This window comes from Convolutriloba macropyga, chromosome 9, assembly GCF_964194025.1.
Source record: "Convolutriloba macropyga chromosome 9, txConMacr16.3, whole genome shotgun sequence".
Lineage (NCBI taxonomy): Eukaryota > Metazoa > Xenacoelomorpha > Acoela > Convolutidae > Convolutriloba > Convolutriloba macropyga.
In genome coordinates this window covers 64,256,396-64,275,810 of record NC_134476.1, presented here as the reverse complement: position 1 = coordinate 64,275,810, position 19,415 = coordinate 64,256,396, and the positions used below count along the sequence as shown (strand labels likewise).

At 39.5% G+C, this 19,415-nt stretch overlaps 16 non-coding genes across 16 annotated transcripts; all 16 read left to right on the top strand.

Moving 5' to 3' along the window:
- Window positions 1-382: 382 nt before the first annotated feature.
- LOC142346840 (5S ribosomal RNA) lies at window positions 383-501 on the top strand. Its single transcript, XR_012759879.1, has one exon. It is a non-coding gene; the product is annotated as a 5S ribosomal RNA (ribosomal RNA).
- A 1,137-nt stretch (window positions 502-1,638) lies between these two features.
- LOC142346984 (5S ribosomal RNA) lies at window positions 1,639-1,757 on the top strand. The gene has a single exon (XR_012760015.1). It is a non-coding gene; the product is annotated as a 5S ribosomal RNA (ribosomal RNA).
- A 948-nt stretch (window positions 1,758-2,705) lies between these two features.
- Window positions 2,706-2,824, top strand: LOC142346839 (5S ribosomal RNA). The gene has a single exon (XR_012759878.1). It is a non-coding gene; the product is annotated as a 5S ribosomal RNA (ribosomal RNA).
- A 925-nt stretch (window positions 2,825-3,749) lies between these two features.
- Window positions 3,750-3,868, top strand: LOC142346838 (5S ribosomal RNA). The gene has a single exon (XR_012759877.1). It is a non-coding gene; the product is annotated as a 5S ribosomal RNA (ribosomal RNA).
- A 1,136-nt stretch (window positions 3,869-5,004) lies between these two features.
- On the top strand, window positions 5,005-5,123 carry LOC142346836 (5S ribosomal RNA). Its single transcript, XR_012759876.1, has one exon. It is a non-coding gene; the product is annotated as a 5S ribosomal RNA (ribosomal RNA).
- Window positions 5,124-6,071: 948 nt separating this feature from the next.
- LOC142346835 (5S ribosomal RNA) lies at window positions 6,072-6,190 on the top strand. The gene has a single exon (XR_012759875.1). It is a non-coding gene; the product is annotated as a 5S ribosomal RNA (ribosomal RNA).
- Window positions 6,191-7,326: 1,136 nt separating this feature from the next.
- LOC142346834 (5S ribosomal RNA) lies at window positions 7,327-7,445 on the top strand. The gene has a single exon (XR_012759874.1). It is a non-coding gene; the product is annotated as a 5S ribosomal RNA (ribosomal RNA).
- Window positions 7,446-8,581: 1,136 nt separating this feature from the next.
- LOC142346833 (5S ribosomal RNA) lies at window positions 8,582-8,700 on the top strand. Its single transcript, XR_012759873.1, has one exon. It is a non-coding gene; the product is annotated as a 5S ribosomal RNA (ribosomal RNA).
- Window positions 8,701-9,836: 1,136 nt separating this feature from the next.
- On the top strand, window positions 9,837-9,955 carry LOC142346832 (5S ribosomal RNA). The gene has a single exon (XR_012759872.1). It is a non-coding gene; the product is annotated as a 5S ribosomal RNA (ribosomal RNA).
- A 1,136-nt stretch (window positions 9,956-11,091) lies between these two features.
- On the top strand, window positions 11,092-11,210 carry LOC142346829 (5S ribosomal RNA). Its single transcript, XR_012759870.1, has one exon. It is a non-coding gene; the product is annotated as a 5S ribosomal RNA (ribosomal RNA).
- Window positions 11,211-12,346: 1,136 nt separating this feature from the next.
- On the top strand, window positions 12,347-12,465 carry LOC142346828 (5S ribosomal RNA). Its single transcript, XR_012759869.1, has one exon. It is a non-coding gene; the product is annotated as a 5S ribosomal RNA (ribosomal RNA).
- Window positions 12,466-13,601: 1,136 nt separating this feature from the next.
- On the top strand, window positions 13,602-13,720 carry LOC142346827 (5S ribosomal RNA). Its single transcript, XR_012759868.1, has one exon. It is a non-coding gene; the product is annotated as a 5S ribosomal RNA (ribosomal RNA).
- A 1,136-nt stretch (window positions 13,721-14,856) lies between these two features.
- LOC142346826 (5S ribosomal RNA) lies at window positions 14,857-14,975 on the top strand. Its single transcript, XR_012759867.1, has one exon. It is a non-coding gene; the product is annotated as a 5S ribosomal RNA (ribosomal RNA).
- Window positions 14,976-16,111: 1,136 nt separating this feature from the next.
- On the top strand, window positions 16,112-16,230 carry LOC142346825 (5S ribosomal RNA). Its single transcript, XR_012759866.1, has one exon. It is a non-coding gene; the product is annotated as a 5S ribosomal RNA (ribosomal RNA).
- A 1,136-nt stretch (window positions 16,231-17,366) lies between these two features.
- Window positions 17,367-17,485, top strand: LOC142346824 (5S ribosomal RNA). Its single transcript, XR_012759865.1, has one exon. It is a non-coding gene; the product is annotated as a 5S ribosomal RNA (ribosomal RNA).
- Window positions 17,486-18,621: 1,136 nt separating this feature from the next.
- Window positions 18,622-18,740, top strand: LOC142346823 (5S ribosomal RNA). The gene has a single exon (XR_012759864.1). It is a non-coding gene; the product is annotated as a 5S ribosomal RNA (ribosomal RNA).
- The last annotated feature ends 675 nt before the right edge of the window (window positions 18,741-19,415 follow it).

Sequence of the window (19,415 nt, the reverse complement as noted above, 5' to 3'; positions counted from 1 at the left end):
TCAGAATGTTTATCATCATCACAACAATTAGGCTAAAAGCAATTCGCCACTGATTTTCCCAATTACCGGCCTAAACCCACTGAAGTGATGCTTCCGGTTCAATGTCCGGTTATACAGGTTCCCCGTACCCAATCCATCTGTGCTTTGTTTTGCTGCCGTTCCACTGTATTGTGGATGGTTGGAAGCAAAAAGTTTGCGCTTTTGTCATAATACACTGTTTGGCTACGAATTGCATAAATTATAACACAACCGTGGCTAAAATTGCATGTATTAAGTGACTATTTTGCAAACCGCAAGGCGGCCAGTTAAAGTAATCCTATATATGAATATAAGACTACAATACAATACTGTTGTATATAAATTCGCTCCCGCTCACGCAAATGCCTACGACCATACCATGTTGAATGCACCGGTTCTCGTCCGATCACCGAAGTTAAGCAACATTGGGCCTGGTTAGTACTTGGATGGGTGACCGCTTGGGAACACCAGGTGTTGTAGGCTTTTTCTTTTGAGTATTCAAACCTCATAGAATACTTTTATTCGATATTTACACTTTTTAGAGCCTCAAAAAGCCTCGGTGATCGAAAAAGTTAAGCCTCATCGAGCGCGGATACTTTTTTTGGAAATGGGTAAAAACTTGTCCAAAATGGTTCGCTGTGCCAGATTTTTTTGTTTTATCCCAATCTATGGCTCAAGTGGAGCATGCCCACAAAAAATGAGCCAATTCGGACTAAAATTGACGATTTGGTGACCAAAACAAAGTTCGGTGATCGAAAAAGTTAAGCCTCATCGAGCGCGGATACTTTTTTGGAAATCGGTAAAAACTTGACCAAAACGGTTCGCTGTGCCCAATTTTTTTATTTTATCCCAAATTATGGCTCAAGTGGAGCGTGCCCACAAAAAATGAGCCAATTCGGACTAAAATTGACGATTTGGTGATCAAAACAAAGTTCGGTGATCGAAAAAGTTAAGCCTCATCGAGCGCGGATACTTTTTGTAAATGACAATTTCAGCAATAACCATTGCTCCAAACACACCCCATATACTTGTAAAGGCCATTCTAATAGTTCCCCTGCTTGCGTATACTGTATATTTGATATTTGGAACTGTCTCGGAAACATCAATACTAATTGTAAATTTTCCCTTTATTAAACTAACTTTTAAGTTAGTGCAAATCGCTCAGTTCCATTCTTTAGGCTGCACTCCGCTAACGCAGAGTGCGTTCAAATAAAACTTATCAAATAGAGTTGATACTTACCTATTTAATAAGTTTATCACAACAATTAGGCTAAAAGCAATTCGCCACTGATTTTCCCAATTACCGGCCTAAACCCACTGAAGTCATGCTTCCGGTTCAATGTCCGGTTATACAGGTTCCCCGTACCCAATCCATCTGTGCTTTGTTTTGCTGCCGTTCCACTGTATTGTGGATGGTTGGAAGCAAAAAGTTTGCGCTTTTGTCATAATACACTGTTTGGCTACGAATTGCATAAATTATAACACAACCGTGGCTAAAATTGCATGTATTAAGTGACTATTTTGCAAACCGCAAGGCGGCCAGTTAAAGTAATCCTATATATGAATATAAGACTACAATACAATACTGTTGTATATAAATTCGCTCCCGCTCACGCAAATGCCTACGACCATACTATGTTGAATGCACCGGTTCTCGTCCGATCACCGAAGTTAAGCAACATTGGGCCTGGTTAGTACTTGGATGGGTGACCGCTTGGGAACACCAGGTGTTGTAGGCTTTTTCTTTTGAGTATTCAAACCTCATAGAATACTTTTATTCGATATTTACACTTTTTAGAGCCTCAAAAAGCCTCGGTGATCGAAAAAGTTAAGCCTCATCGAGCGCGGATACTTTTTTGGAAATGGGTAAAAACTTGTCCAAAATGGTTCGCTGTGCCAGATTTTTTTGTTTTATCCCAATCTATGGCTCAAGTGGAGCATGCCCACAAAAAATGAGCCAATTCGGACTAAAATTGACGATTTGGTGATCAAAACAAAGTTCGGTGATCGAAAAAGTTAAGCCTCATCGAGCGCGGATACTTTTTGTAAATGACAATTTCAGCAATAACCATTGCTCCAAACACACCCCATATACTTGTAAAGGCCATTCTAATAGTTCCCCTGCTTGCGTATACTGTATATTTGATATTTGGAACTGTCTCGGAAACATCAATACTAATTGTATATTTTCCCTTTATTAAACTAACTTTTAACTTAGTGCAAATCGCTCAGTTCCATTCTTTAGGCTGCACTCCGCTAACGCAGAGTGCATTCAAATAAAACTTATCAAATAGAGTTGATACTTACCTATTTAATAAGTTTATCACAACAATTAGGCTAAAAGCAATTCGCCACTGATTTTCCCAATTACCGGCCTAAACCCACTGAAGTGATGCTTCCGGTTCAATGTCCGGTTATACAGGTTCCCCGTACCCAATCCATCTGTGCTTTGTTTTGCTGCCGTTCCACTGTATTGTGGATGGTTGGAAGCAAAAAGTTTGCGCTTTTGTCATAATACACTGTTTGGCTACGAATTGCATAAATTATAACACAACCGTGGCTAAAATTGCATGTATTAAGTGACTATTTTGCAAACCGCAAGGCGGCCAGTTAAAGTAATCCTATATATGAATATAAGACTACAATACAATACTGTTGTATATAAATTCGCTCCCGCTCACGCAAATGCCTACGACCATACCATGTTGAATGCACCGGTTCTCGTCCGATCACCGAAGTTAAGCAACATTGGGCCTGGTTAGTACTTGGATGGGTGACCGCTTGGGAACACCAGGTGTTGTAGGCTTTTTCTTTTGAGTATTCAAACCTCATAGAATACTTTTATTCGATATTTACACTTTTTAGAGCCTCAAAAAGCCTCGGTGATCGAAAAAGTTAAGCCTCATCGAGCGCGGATACTTTTTTGGAAATGGGTAAAAACTTGTCCAAAATGGTTCGCTGTGCCAGATTTTTTTGTTTTATCCCAATCTATGGCTCAAGTGGAGCATGCCCACAAAAAATGAGCCAATTCGGACTAAAATTGACGATTTGGTGACCAAAACAAAGTTCGGTGATCGAAAAAGTTAAGCCTCATCGAGCGCGGATACTTTTTGTAAATGACAATTTCAGCAATAACCATTGCTCCAAACACACCCCATATACTTGTAAAGGCCATTCTAATAGTTCCCCTGCTTGCGTATACTGTATATTTGATATTTGGAACTGTCTCGGAAACATCAAAACTAATTGTAAATTTTCCCTTTATTAAACTAACTTTTAAGTTAGTGCAAATCGCTCAGTTCCATTCTTTAGGCTGCACTCCGCTAACGCAGAGTGCATTCAAATAAAACTTATCAAATAGAGTTGATACTTACCTATTTAATAAGTTTATCACAACAATTAGGCTAAAAGCAATTCGCCACTGATTTTCCCAATTACCGGCCTAAACCCACTGAAGTGATGCTTCCGGTTCAATGTCCGGTTATACAGGTTCCCCGTACCCAATCCATCTGTGCTTTGTTTTGCTGCCGTTCCACTGTATTGTGGATGGTTGGAAGCAAAAAGTTTGCGCTTTTGTCATAATACACTGTTTGGCTACGAATTGCATAAATTGCATGTATTAAGTGACTATTTTGCAAACCGCAAGGCGGCCAGTTAAAGTAATCCTATATATGAATATAAGACTACAATACAATACTGTTGTATATAAATTCGCTCCCGCTCACGCAAATGCCTACGACCATACCATGTTGAATGCACCGGTTCTCGTCCGATCACCGAAGTTAAGCAACATTGGGCCTGGTTAGTACTTGGATGGGTGACCGCTTGGGAACACCAGGTGTTGTAGGCTTTTTCTTTTGAGTATTCAAACCTCATAGAATACTTTTATTCGATATTTACACTTTTTAGAGCCTCAAAAAGCCTCGGTGATCGAAAAAGTTAAGCCTCATCGAGCGCGGATACTTTTTTGGAAATGGGTAAAAACTTGTCCAAAATGGTTCGCTGTGCCAGATTTTTTTGTTTTATCCCAATCTATGGCTCAAGTGGAGCATGCCCACAAAAAATGAGCCAATTCGGACTAAAATTGACGATTTGGTGACCAAAACAAAGTTCGGTGATCGAAAAAGTTAAGCCTCATCGAGCGCGGATACTTTTTTGGAAATCGGTAAAAACTTGACCAAAACGGTTCGCTGTGCCCAATTTTTTTATTTTATCCCAAATTATGGCTCAAGTGGAGCGTGCCCACAAAAAATGAGCCAATTCGGACTAAAATTGACGATTTGGTGATCAAAACAAAGTTCGGTGATCGAAAAAGTTAAGCCTCATCGAGCGCGGATACTTTTTGTAAATGACAATTTCAGCAATAACCATTGCTCCAAACACACCCCATATACTTGTAAAGGCCATTCTAATAGTTCCCCTGCTTGCGTATACTGTATATTTGATATTTGGAACTGTCTCGGAAACATCAAAACTAATTGTAAATTTTCCCTTTATTAAACTAACTTTTAAGTTAGTGCAAATCGCTCAGTTCCATTCTTTAGGCTGCACTCCGCTAACGCAGAGTGCATTCAAATAAAACTTATCAAATAGAGTTGATACTTACCTATTTAATAAGTTTATCACAACAATTAGGCTAAAAGCAATTCGCCACTGATTTTCCCAATTACCGGCCTAAACCCACTGAAGTGATGCTTCCGGTTCAATGTCCGGTTATACAGGTTCCCCGTACCCAATCCATCTGTGCTTTGTTTTGCTGCCGTTCCACTGTATTGTGGATGGTTGGAAGCAAAAAGTTTGCGCTTTTGTCATAATACACTGTTTGGCTACGAATTGCATAAATTATAACACAACCGTGGCTAAAATTGCATGTATTAAGTGACTATTTTGCAAACCGCAAGGCGGCCAGTTAAAGTAATCCTATATATGAATATAAGACTACAATACAATACTGTTGTATATAAATTCGCTCCCGCTCACGCAAATGCCTACGACCATACCATGTTGAATGCACCGGTTCTCGTCCGATCACCGAAGTTAAGCAACATTGGGCCTGGTTAGTACTTGGATGGGTGACCGCTTGGGAACACCAGGTGTTGTAGGCTTTTTCTTTTGAGTATTCAAACCTCATAGAATACTTTTATTCGATATTTACACTTTTTAGAGCCTCAAAAAGCCTCGGTGATCGAAAAAGTTAAGCCTCATCGAGCGCGGATACTTTTTTGGAAATCGGTAAAAACTTGACCAAAACGGTTCGCTGTGCCCAATTTTTTTATTTTATCCCAAATTATGGCTCAAGTGGAGCGTGCCCACAAAAAATGAGCCAATTCGGACTAAAATTGACGATTTGGTGATCAAAACAAAGTTCGGTGATCGAAAAAGTTAAGCCTCATCGAGCGCGGATACTTTTTGTAAATGACAATTTCAGCAATAACCATTGCTCCAAACACACCCCATATACTTGTAAAGGCCATTCTAATAGTTCCCCTGCTTGCGTATACTGTATATTTGATATTTGGAACTGTCTCGGAAACATCAAAACTAATTGTAAATTTTCCCTTTATTAAACTAACTTTTAAGTTAGTGCAAATCGCTCAGTTCCATTCTTTAGGCTGCACTCCGCTAACGCAGAGTGCATTCAAATAAAACTTATCAAATAGAGTTGATACTTACCTATTTAATAAGTTTATCACAACAATTAGGCTAAAAGCAATTCGCCACTGATTTTCCCAATTACCGGCCTAAACCCACTGAAGTGATGCTTCCGGTTCAATGTCCGGTTATACAGGTTCCCCGTACCCAATCCATCTGTGCTTTGTTTTGCTGCCGTTCCACTGTATTGTGGATGGTTGGAAGCAAAAAGTTTGCGCTTTTGTCATAATACACTGTTTGGCTACGAATTGCATAAATTATAACACAACCGTGGCTAAAATTGCATGTATTAAGTGACTATTTTGCAAACCGCAAGGCGGCCAGTTAAAGTAATCCTATATATGAATATAAGACTACAATACAATACTGTTGTATATAAATTCGCTCCCGCTCACGCAAATGCCTACGACCATACCATGTTGAATGCACCGGTTCTCGTCCGATCACCGAAGTTAAGCAACATTGGGCCTGGTTAGTACTTGGATGGGTGACCGCTTGGGAACACCAGGTGTTGTAGGCTTTTTCTTTTGAGTATTCAAACCTCATAGAATACTTTTATTCGATATTTACACTTTTTAGAGCCTCAAAAAGCCTCGGTGATCGAAAAAGTTAAGCCTCATCGAGCGCGGTTCCTTTTTTGGAAATGGGTAAAAACTTGTCCAAAATGGTTCGCTGTGCCAGATTTTTTTGTTTTATCCCAATCTATGGCTCAAGTGGAGCATGCCCACAAAAAATGAGCCAATTCGGACTAAAATTGACGATTTGGTGACCAAAACAAAGTTCGGTGATCGAAAAAGTTAAGCCTCATCGAGCGCGGATACTTTTTTGGAAATCGGTAAAAACTTGACCAAAACGGTTCGCTGTGCCCAATTTTTTTATTTTATCCCAAATTATGGCTCAAGTGGAGCGTGCCCACAAAAAATGAGCCAATTCGGACTAAAATTGACGATTTGGTGATCAAAACAAAGTTCGGTGATCGAAAAAGTTAAGCCTCATCGAGCGCGGATACTTTTTGTAAATGACAATTTCAGCAATAACCATTGCTCCAAACACACCCCATATACTTGTAAAGGCCATTCTAATAGTTCCCCTGCTTGCGTATACTGTATATTTGATATTTGGAACTGTCTCGGAAACATCAAAACTAATTGTAAATTTTCCCTTTATTAAACTAACTTTTAAGTTAGTGCAAATCGCTCAGTTCCATTCTTTAGGCTGCACTCCGCTAACGCAGAGTGCATTCAAATAAAACTTATCAAATAGAGTTGATACTTACCTATTTAATAAGTTTATCACAACAATTAGGCTAAAAGCAATTCGCCACTGATTTTCCCAATTACCGGCCTAAACCCACTGAAGTGATGCTTCCGGTTCAATGTCCGGTTATACAGGTTCCCCGTACCCAATCCATCTGTGCTTTGTTTTGCTGCCGTTCCACTGTATTGTGGATGGTTGGAAGCAAAAAGTTTGCGCTTTTGTCATAATACACTGTTTGGCTACGAATTGCATAAATTATAACACAACCGTGGCTAAAATTGCATGTATTAAGTGACTATTTTGCAAACCGCAAGGCGGCCAGTTAAAGTAATCCTATATATGAATATAAGACTACAATACAATACTGTTGTATATAAATTCGCTCCCGCTCACGCAAATGCCTACGACCATACCATGTTGAATGCACCGGTTCTCGTCCGATCACCGAAGTTAAGCAACATTGGGCCTGGTTAGTACTTGGATGGGTGACCGCTTGGGAACACCAGGTGTTGTAGGCTTTTTCTTTTGAGTATTCAAACCTCATAGAATACTTTTATTCGATATTTACACTTTTTAGAGCCTCAAAAAGCCTCGGTGATCGAAAAAGTTAAGCCTCATCGAGCGCGGATACTTTTTTGGAAATGGGTAAAAACTTGTCCAAAATGGTTCGCTGTGCCAGATTTTTTTGTTTTATCCCAATCTATGGCTCAAGTGGAGCATGCCCACAAAAAATGAGCCAATTCGGACTAAAATTGACGATTTGGTGACCAAAACAAAGTTCGGTGATCGAAAAAGTTAAGCCTCATCGAGCGCGGATACTTTTTTGGAAATCGGTAAAAACTTGACCAAAACGGTTCGCTGTGCCCAATTTTTTTATTTTATCCCAAATTATGGCTCAAGTGGAGCGTGCCCACAAAAAATGAGCCAATTCGGACTAAAATTGACGATTTGGTGATCAAAACAAAGTTCGGTGATCGAAAAAGTTAAGCCTCATCGAGCGCGGATACTTTTTGTAAATGACAATTTCAGCAATAACCATTGCTCCAAACACACCCCATATACTTGTAAAGGCCATTCTAATAGTTCCCCTGCTTGCGTATACTGTATATTTGATATTTGGAACTGTCTCGGAAACATCAAAACTAATTGTAAATTTTCCCTTTATTAAACTAACTTTTAAGTTAGTGCAAATCGCTCAGTTCCATTCTTTAGGCTGCACTCCGCTAACGCAGAGTGCATTCAAATAAAACTTATCAAATAGAGTTGATACTTACCTATTTAATAAGTTTATCACAACAATTAGGCTAAAAGCAATTCGCCACTGATTTTCCCAATTACCGGCCTAAACCCACTGAAGTCATGCTTCCGGTTCAATGTCCGGTTATACAGGTTCCCCGTACCCAATCCATCTGTGCTTTGTTTTGCTGCCGTTCCACTGTATTGTGGATGGTTGGAAGCAAAAAGTTTGCGCTTTTGTCATAATACACTGTTTGGCTACGAATTGCATAAATTATAACACAACCGTGGCTAAAATTGCATGTATTAAGTGACTATTTTGCAAACCGCAAGGCGGCCAGTTAAAGTAATCCTATATATGAATATAAGACTACAATACAATACTGTTGTATATAAATTCGCTCCCGCTCACGCAAATGCCTACGACCATACCATGTTGAATGCACCGGTTCTCGTCCGATCACCGAAGTTAAGCAACATTGGGCCTGGTTAGTACTTGGATGGGTGACCGCTTGGGAACACCAGGTGTTGTAGGCTTTTTCTTTTGAGTATTCAAACCTCATAGAATACTTTTATTCGATATTTACACTTTTTAGAGCCTCAAAAAGCCTCGGTGATCGAAAAAGTTAAGCCTCATCGAGCGCGGATACTTTTTTGGAAATGGGTAAAAACTTGTCCAAAATGGTTCGCTGTGCCAGATTTTTTTGTTTTATCCCAATCTATGGCTCAAGTGGAGCATGCCCACAAAAAATGAGCCAATTCGGACTAAAATTGACGATTTGGTGACCAAAACAAAGTTCGGTGATCGAAAAAGTTAAGCCTCATCGAGCGCGGATACTTTTTTGGAAATCGGTAAAAACTTGACCAAAACGGTTCGCTGTGCCCAATTTTTTTATTTTATCCCAAATTATGGCTCAAGTGGAGCGTGCCCACAAAAAATGAGCCAATTCGGACTAAAATTGACGATTTGGTGATCAAAACAAAGTTCGGTGATCGAAAAAGTTAAGCCTCATCGAGCGCGGATACTTTTTGTAAATGACAATTTCAGCAATAACCATTGCTCCAAAAACACCCCATATACTTGTAAAGGCCATTCTAATAGTTCCCCTGCTTGCGTATACTGTATATTTGATATTTGGAACTGTCTCGGAAACATCAAAACTAATTGTAAATTTTCCCTTTATTAAACTAACTTTTAACTTAGTGCAAATCGCTCAGTTCCATTCTTTAGGCTGCACTCCGCTAACGCAGAGTGCATTCAAATAAAACTTATCAAATAGAGTTGATACTTACCTATTTAATAAGTTTATCACAACAATTAGGCTAAAAGCAATTCGCCACTGATTTTCCCAATTACCGGCCTAAACCCACTGAAGTCATGCTTCCGGTTCAATGTCCGGTTATACAGGTTCCCCGTACCCAATCCATCTGTGCTTTGTTTTGCTGCCGTTCCACTGTATTGTGGATGGTTGGAAGCAAAAAGTTTGCGCTTTTGTCATAATACACTGTTTGGCTACGAATTGCATAAATTATAACACAACCGTGGCTAAAATTGCATGTATTAAGTGACTATTTTGCAAACCGCAAGGCGGCCAGTTAAAGTAATCCTATATATGAATATAAGACTACAATACAATACTGTTGTATATAAATTCGCTCCCGCTCACGCAAATGCCTACGACCATACCATGTTGAATGCACCGGTTCTCGTCCGATCACCGAAGTTAAGCAACATTGGGCCTGGTTAGTACTTGGATGGGTGACCGCTTGGGAACACCAGGTGTTGTAGGCTTTTTCTTTTGAGTATTCAAACCTCATAGAATACTTTTATTCGATATTTACACTTTTTAGAGCCTCAAAAAGCCTCGGTGATCGAAAAAGTTAAGCCTCATCGAGCGCGGATACTTTTTTGGAAATGGGTAAAAACTTGTCCAAAATGGTTCGCTGTGCCAGATTTTTTTGTTTTATCCCAATCTATGGCTCAAGTGGAGCATGCCCACAAAAAATGAGCCAATTCGGACTAAAATTGACGATTTGGTGACCAAAACAAAGTTCGGTGATCGAAAAAGTTAAGCCTCATCGAGCGCGGATACTTTTTTGGAAATCGGTAAAAACTTGACCAAAACGGTTCGCTGTGCCCAATTTTTTTATTTTATCCCAAATTATGGCTCAAGTGGAGCGTGCCCACAAAAAATGAGCCAATTCGGACTAAAATTGACGATTTGGTGATCAAAACAAAGTTCGGTGATCGAAAAAGTTAAGCCTCATCGAGCGCGGATACTTTTTGTAAATGACAATTTCAGCAATAACCATTGCTCCAAACACACCCCATATACTTGTAAAGGCCATTCTAATAGTTCCCCTGCTTGCGTATACTGTATATTTGATATTTGGAACTGTCTCGGAAACATCAAAACTAATTGTAAATTTTCCCTTTATTAAACTAACTTTTAAGTTAGTGCAAATCGCTCAGTTCCATTCTTTAGGCTGCACTCCGCTAACGCAGAGTGCATTCAAATAAAACTTATCAAATAGAGTTGATACTTACCTATTTAATAAGTTTATCACAACAATTAGGCTAAAAGCAATTCGCCACTGATTTTCCCAATTACCGGCCTAAACCCACTGAAGTCATGCTTCCGGTTCAATGTCCGGTTATACAGGTTCCCCGTACCCAATCCATCTGTGCTTTGTTTTGCTGCCGTTCCACTGTATTGTGGATGGTTGGAAGCAAAAAGTTTGCGCTTTTGTCATAATACACTGTTTGGCTACGAATTGCATAAATTATAACACAACCGTGGCTAAAATTGCATGTATTAAGTGACTATTTTGCAAACCGCAAGGCGGCCAGTTAAAGTAATCCTATATATGAATATAAGACTACAATACAATACTGTTGTATATAAATTCGCTCCCGCTCACGCAAATGCCTACGACCATACCATGTTGAATGCACCGGTTCTCGTCCGATCACCGAAGTTAAGCAACATTGGGCCTGGTTAGTACTTGGATGGGTGACCGCTTGGGAACACCAGGTGTTGTAGGCTTTTTCTTTTGAGTATTCAAACCTCATAGAATACTTTTATTCGATATTTACACTTTTTAGAGCCTCAAAAAGCCTCGGTGATCGAAAAAGTTAAGCCTCATCGAGCGCGGATACTTTTTTGGAAATGGGTAAAAACTTGTCCAAAATGGTTCGCTGTGCCAGATTTTTTTGTTTTATCCCAATCTATGGCTCAAGTGGAGCATGCCCACAAAAAATGAGCCAATTCGGACTAAAATTGACGATTTGGTGACCAAAACAAAGTTCGGTGATCGAAAAAGTTAAGCCTCATCGAGCGCGGATACTTTTTTGGAAATCGGTAAAAACTTGACCAAAACGGTTCGCTGTGCCCAATTTTTTTATTTTATCCCAAATTATGGCTCAAGTGGAGCGTGCCCACAAAAAATGAGCCAATTCGGACTAAAATTGACGATTTGGTGATCAAAACAAAGTTCGGTGATCGAAAAAGTTAAGCCTCATCGAGCGCGGATACTTTTTGTAAATGACAATTTCAGCAATAACCATTGCTCCAAACACACCCCATATACTTGTAAAGGCCATTCTAATAGTTCCCCTGCTTGCGTATACTGTATATTTGATATTTGGAACTGTCTCGGAAACATCAAAACTAATTGTAAATTTTCCCTTTATTAAACTAACTTTTAAGTTAGTGCAAATCGCTCAGTTCCATTCTTTAGGCTGCACTCCGCTAACGCAGAGTGCATTCAAATAAAACTTATCAAATAGAGTTGATACTTACCTATTTAATAAGTTTATCACAACAATTAGGCTAAAAGCAATTCGCCACTGATTTTCCCAATTACCGGCCTAAACCCACTGAAGTCATGCTTCCGGTTCAATGTCCGGTTATACAGGTTCCCCGTACCCAATCCATCTGTGCTTTGTTTTGCTGCCGTTCCACTGTATTGTGGATGGTTGGAAGCAAAAAGTTTGCGCTTTTGTCATAATACACTGTTTGGCTACGAATTGCATAAATTATAACACAACCGTGGCTAAAATTGCATGTATTAAGTGACTATTTTGCAAACCGCAAGGCGGCCAGTTAAAGTAATCCTATATATGAATATAAGACTACAATACAATACTGTTGTATATAAATTCGCTCCCGCTCACGCAAATGCCTACGACCATACCATGTTGAATGCACCGGTTCTCGTCCGATCACCGAAGTTAAGCAACATTGGGCCTGGTTAGTACTTGGATGGGTGACCGCTTGGGAACACCAGGTGTTGTAGGCTTTTTCTTTTGAGTATTCAAACCTCATAGAATACTTTTATTCGATATTTACACTTTTTAGAGCCTCAAAAAGCCTCGGTGATCGAAAAAGTTAAGCCTCATCGAGCGCGGATACTTTTTTGGAAATGGGTAAAAACTTGTCCAAAATGGTTCGCTGTGCCAGATTTTTTTGTTTTATCCCAATCTATGGCTCAAGTGGAGCATGCCCACAAAAAATGAGCCAATTCGGACTAAAATTGACGATTTGGTGACCAAAACAAAGTTCGGTGATCGAAAAAGTTAAGCCTCATCGAGCGCGGATACTTTTTTGGAAATCGGTAAAAACTTGACCAAAACGGTTCGCTGTGCCCAATTTTTTTATTTTATCCCAAATTATGGCTCAAGGGGAGCGTGCCCACAAAAAATGAGCCAATTCGGACTAAAATTGACGATTTGGTGATCAAAACAAAGTTCGGTGATCGAAAAAGTTAAGCCTCATCGAGCGCGGATACTTTTTGTAAATGACAATTTCAGCAATAACCATTGCTCCAAACACACCCCATATACTTGTAAAGGCCATTCTAATAGTTCCCCTGCTTGCGTATACTGTATATTTGATATTTGGAACTGTCTCGGAAACATCAAAACTAATTGTAAATTTTCCCTTTATTAAACTAACTTTTAACTTAGTGCAAATCGCTCAGTTCCATTCTTTAGGCTGCACTCCGCTAACGCAGAGTGCATTCAAATAAAACTTATCAAATAGAGTTGATACTTACCTATTTAATAAGTTTATCACAACAATTAGGCTAAAAGCAATTCGCCACTGATTTTCCCAATTACCGGCCTAAACCCACTGAAGTCATGCTTCCGGTTCAATGTCCGGTTATACAGGTTCCCCGTACCCAATCCATCTGTGCTTTGTTTTGCTGCCGTTCCACTGTATTGTGGATGGTTGGAAGCAAAAAGTTTGCGCTTTTGTCATAATACACTGTTTGGCTACGAATTGCATAAATTATAACACAACCGTGGCTAAAATTGCATGTATTAAGTGACTATTTTGCAAACCGCAAGGCGGCCAGTTAAAGTAATCCTATATATGAATATAAGACTACAATACAATACTGTTGTATATAAATTCGCTCCCGCTCACGCAAATGCCTACGACCATACCATGTTGAATGCACCGGTTCTCGTCCGATCACCGAAGTTAAGCAACATTGGGCCTGGTTAGTACTTGGATGGGTGACCGCTTGGGAACACCAGGTGTTGTAGGCTTTTTCTTTTGAGTATTCAAACCTCATAGAATACTTTTATTCGATATTTACACTTTTTAGAGCCTCAAAAAGCCTCGGTGATCGAAAAAGTTAAGCCTCATCGAGCGCGGATACTTTTTTGGAAATGGGTAAAAACTTGTCCAAAATGGTTCGCTGTGCCAGATTTTTTTGTTTTATCCCAATCTATGGCTCAAGTGGAGCATGCCCACAAAAAATGAGCCAATTCGGACTAAAATTGACGATTTGGTGACCAAAACAAAGTTCGGTGATCGAAAAAGTTAAGCCTCATCGAGCGCGGATACTTTTTTGGAAATCGGTAAAAACTTGACCAAAACGGTTCGCTGTGCCCAATTTTTTTATTTTATCCCAAATTATGGCTCAAGTGGAGCGTGCCCACAAAAAATGAGCCAATTCGGACTAAAATTGACGATTTGGTGATCAAAACAAAGTTCGGTGATCGAAAAAGTTAAGCCTCATCGAGCGCGGATACTTTTTGTAAATGACAATTTCAGCAATAACCATTGCTCCAAACACACCCCATATACTTGTAAAGGCCATTCTAATAGTTCCCCTGCTTGCGTATACTGTATATTTGATATTTGGAACTGTCTCGGAAACATCAAAACTAATTGTAAATTTTCCCTTTATTAAACTAACTTTTAACTTAGTGCAAATCGCTCAGTTCCATTCTTTAGGCTGCACTCCGCTAACGCAGAGTGCATTCAAATAAAACTTATCAAATAGAGTTGATACTTACCTATTTAATAAGTTTATCACAACAATTAGGCTAAAAGCAATTCGCCACTGATTTTCCCAATTACCGGCCTAAACCCACTGAAGTCATGCTTCCGGTTCAATGTCCGGTTATACAGGTTCCCCGTACCCAATCCATCTGTGCTTTGTTTTGCTGCCGTTCCACTGTATTGTGGATGGTTGGAAGCAAAAAGTTTGCGCTTTTGTCATAATACACTGTTTGGCTACGAATTGCATAAATTATAACACAACCGTGGCTAAAATTGCATGTATTAAGTGACTATTTTGCAAACCGCAAGGCGGCCAGTTAAAGTAATCCTATATATGAATATAAGACTACAATACAATACTGTTGTATATAAATTCGCTCCCGCTCACGCAAATGCCTACGACCATACCATGTTGAATGCACCGGTTCTCGTCCGATCACCGAAGTTAAGCAACATTGGGCCTGGTTAGTACTTGGATGGGTGACCGCTTGGGAACACCAGGTGTTGTAGGCTTTTTCTTTTGAGTATTCAAACCTCATAGAATACTTTTATTCGATATTTACACTTTTTAGAGCCTCAAAAAGCCTCGGTGATCGAAAAAGTTAAGCCTCATCGAGCGCGGATACTTTTTTGGAAATGGGTAAAAACTTGTCCAAAATGGTTCGCTGTGCCAGATTTTTTTGTTTTATCCCAATCTATGGCTCAAGTGGAGCATGCCCACAAAAAATGAGCCAATTCGGACTAAAATTGACGATTTGGTGACCAAAACAAAGTTCGGTGATCGAAAAAGTTAAGCCTCATCGAGCGCGGATACTTTTTTGGAAATCGGTAAAAACTTGACCAAAACGGTTCGCTGTGCCCAATTTTTTTATTTTATCCCAAATTATGGCTCAAGTGGAGCGTGCCCACAAAAAATGAGCCAATTCGGACTAAAATTGACGATTTGGTGATCAAAACAAAGTTCGGTGATCGAAAAAGTTAAGCCTCATCGAGCGCGGATACTTTTTGTAAATGACAATTTCAGCAATAACCATTGCTCCAAACACACCCCATATACTTGTAAAGGCCATTCTAATAGTTCCCCTGCTTGCGTATACTGTATATTTGATATTTGGAACTGTCTCGGAAACATCAAAACTAATTGTAAATTTTCCCTTTATTAAACTAACTTTTAAGTTAGTGCAAATCGCTCAGTTCCATTCTTTAGGCTGCACTCCGCTAACGCAGAGTGCATTCAAATAAAACTTATCAAATAGAGTTGATACTTACCTATTTAATAAGTTTATCACAACAATTAGGCTAAAAGCAATTCGCCACTGATTTTCCCAATTACCGGCCTAAACCCACTGAAGTCATGCTTCCGGTTCAATGTCCGGTTATACAGGTTCCCCGTACCCAATCCATCTGTGCTTTGTTTTGCTGCCGTTCCACTGTATTGTGGATGGTTGGAAGCAAAAAGTTTGCGCTTTTGTCATAATACACTGTTTGGCTACGAATTGCATAAATTATAACACAACCGTGGCTAAAATTGCATGTATTAAGTGACTATTTTGCAAACCGCAAGGCGGCCAGTTAAAGTAATCCTATATATGAATATAAGACTACAATACAATACTGTTGTATATAAATTCGCTCCCGCTCACGCAAATGCCTACGACCATACCATGTTGAATGCACCGGTTCTCGTCCGATCACCGAAGTTAAGCAACATTGGGCCTGGTTAGTACTTGGATGGGTGACCGCTTGGGAACACCAGGTGTTGTAGGCTTTTTCTTTTGAGTATTCAAACCTCATAGAATACTTTTATTCGATATTTACACTTTTTAGAGCCTCAAAAAGCCTCGGTGATCGAAAAAGTTAAGCCTCATCGAGCGCGGATACTTTTTTGGAAATGGGTAAAAACTTGTCCAAAATGGTTCGCTGTGCCAGATTTTTTTGTTTTATCCCAATCTATGGCTCAAGTGGAGCATGCCCACAAAAAATGAGCCAATTCGGACTAAAATTGACGATTTGGTGACCAAAACAAAGTTCGGTGATCGAAAAAGTTAAGCCTCATCGAGCGCGGATACTTTTTTGGAAATCGGTAAAAACTTGACCAAAACGGTTCGCTGTGCCCAATTTTTTTATTTTATCCCAAATTATGGCTCAAGTGGAGCGTGCCCACAAAAAATGAGCCAATTCGGACTAAAATTGACGATTTGGTGATCAAAACAAAGTTCGGTGATCGAAAAAGTTAAGCCTCATCGAGCGCGGATACTTTTTGTAAATGACAATTTCAGCAATAACCATTGCTCCAAACACACCCCATATACTTGTAAAGGCCATTCTAATAGTTCCCCTGCTTGCGTATACTGTATATTTGATATTTGGAACTGTCTCGGAAACATCAAAACTAATTGTAAATTTTCCCTTTATTAAACTAACTTTTAACTTAGTGCAAATCGCTCAGTTCCATTCTTTAGGCTGCACTCCGCTAACGCAGAGTGCATTCAAATAAAACTTATCAAATAGAGTTGATACTTACCTATTTAATAAGTTTATCACAACAATTAGGCTAAAAGCAATTCGCCACTGATTTTCCCAATTACCGGCCTAAACCCACTGAAGTCATGCTTCCGGTTCAATGTCCGGTTATACAGGTTCCCCGTACCCAATCCATCTGTGCTTTGTTTTGCTGCCGTTCCACTGTATTGTGGATGGTTGGAAGCAAAAAGTTTGCGCTTTTGTCATAATACACTGTTTGGCTACGAATTGCATAAATTATAACACAACCGTGGCTAAAATTGCATGTATTAAGTGACTATTTTGCAAACCGCAAAGCGGCCAGTTAAAGTAATCCTATATATGAATATAAGACTACAATACAATACTGTTGTATATAAATTCGCTCCCGCTCACGCAAATGCCTACGACCATACCATGTTGAATGCACCGGTTCTCGTCCGATCACCGAAGTTAAGCAACATTGGGCCTGGTTAGTACTTGGATGGGTGACCGCTTGGGAACACCAGGTGTTGTAGGCTTTTTCTTTTGAGTATTCAAACCTCATAGAATACTTTTATTCGATATTTACACTTTTTAGAGCCTCAAAAAGCCTCGGTGATCGAAAAAGTTAAGCCTCATCGAGCGCGGATACTTTTTTGGAAATGGGTAAAAACTTGTCCAAAATGGTTCGCTGTGCCAGATTTTTTTGTTTTATCCCAATCTATGGCTCAAGTGGAGCATGCCCACAAAAAATGAGCCAATTCGGACTAAAATTGACGATTTGGTGACCAAAACAAAGTTCGGTGATCGAAAAAGTTAAGCCTCATCGAGCGCGGATACTTTTTTGGAAATCGGTAAAAACTTGACCAAAACGGTTCGCTGTGCCCAATTTTTTTATTTTATCCCAAATTATGGCTCAAGTGGAGCGTGCCCACAAAAAATGAGCCAATTCGGACTAAAATTGACGATTTGGTGATCAAAACAAAGTTCGGTGATCGAAAAAGTTAAGCCTCATCGAGCGCGGATACTTTTTGTAAATGACAATTTCAGCAATAACCATTGCTCCAAACACACCCCATATACTTGTAAAGGCCATTCTAATAGTTCCCCTGCTTGCGTATACTGTATATTTGATATTTGGAACTGTCTCGGAAACATCAAAACTAATTGTAAATTTTCCCTTTATTAAACTAACTTTTAAGTTAGTGCAAATCGCTCAGTTCCATTCTTTAGGCTGCACTCCGCTAACGCAGAGTGCATTCAAATAAAACTTATCAAATAGAGTTGATACTTACCTATTTAATAAGTTTATCACAACAATTAGGCTAAAAGCAATTCGCCACTGATTTTCCCAATTACCGGCCTAAACCCACTGAAGTCATGCTTCCGGTTCAATGTCCGGTTATACAGGTTCCCCGTACCCAATCCATCTGTGCTTTGTTTTGCTGCCGTTCCACTGTATTGTGGATGGTTGGAAGCAAAAAGTTTGCGCTTTTGTCATAATACACTGTTTGGCTACGAATTGCATAAATTATAACACAACCGTGGCTAAAATTGCATGTATTAAGTGACTATTTTGCAAACCGCAAGGCGGCCAGTTAAAGTAATCCTATATATGAATATAAGACTACAATACAATACTGTTGTATATAAATTCGCTCCCGCTCACGCAAATGCCTACGACCATACCATGTTGAATGCACCGGTTCTCGTCCGATCACCGAAGTTAAGCAACATTGGGCCTGGTTAGTACTTGGATGGGTGACCGCTTGGGAACACCAGGTGTTGTAGGCTTTTTCTTTTGAGTATTCAAACCTCATAGAATACTTTTATTCGATATTTACACTTTTTAGAGCCTCAAAAAGCCTCGGTGATCGAAAAAGTTAAGCCTCATCGAGCGCGGATACTTTTTTGGAAATGGGTAAAAACTTGTCCAAAATGGTTCGCTGTGCCAGATTTTTTTGTTTTATCCCAATCTATGGCTCAAGTGGAGCATGCCCACAAAAAATGAGCCAATTCGGACTAAAATTGACGATTTGGTGACCAAAACAAAGTTCGGTGATCGAAAAAGTTAAGCCTCATCGAGCGCGGATACTTTTTTGGAAATCGGTAAAAACTTGACCAAAACGGTTCGCTGTGCCCAATTTTTTTATTTTATCCCAAATTATGGCTCAAGTGGAGCGTGCCCACAAAAAATGAGCCAATTCGGACTAAAATTGACGATTTGGTGATCAAAATAAAGTTCGGTGATCGAAAAAGTTAAGCCTCATCGAGCGCGGATACTTTTTGTAAATGACAATTTCAGCAATAACCATTGCTCCAAACACACCCCATATACTTGTAAAGGCCATTCTAATAGTTCCCCTGCTTGCGTATACTGTATATTTGATATTTGGAACTGTCTCGGAAACATCAAAACTAATTGTAAATTTTCCCTTTATTAAACTAACTTTTAAGTTAGTGCAAATC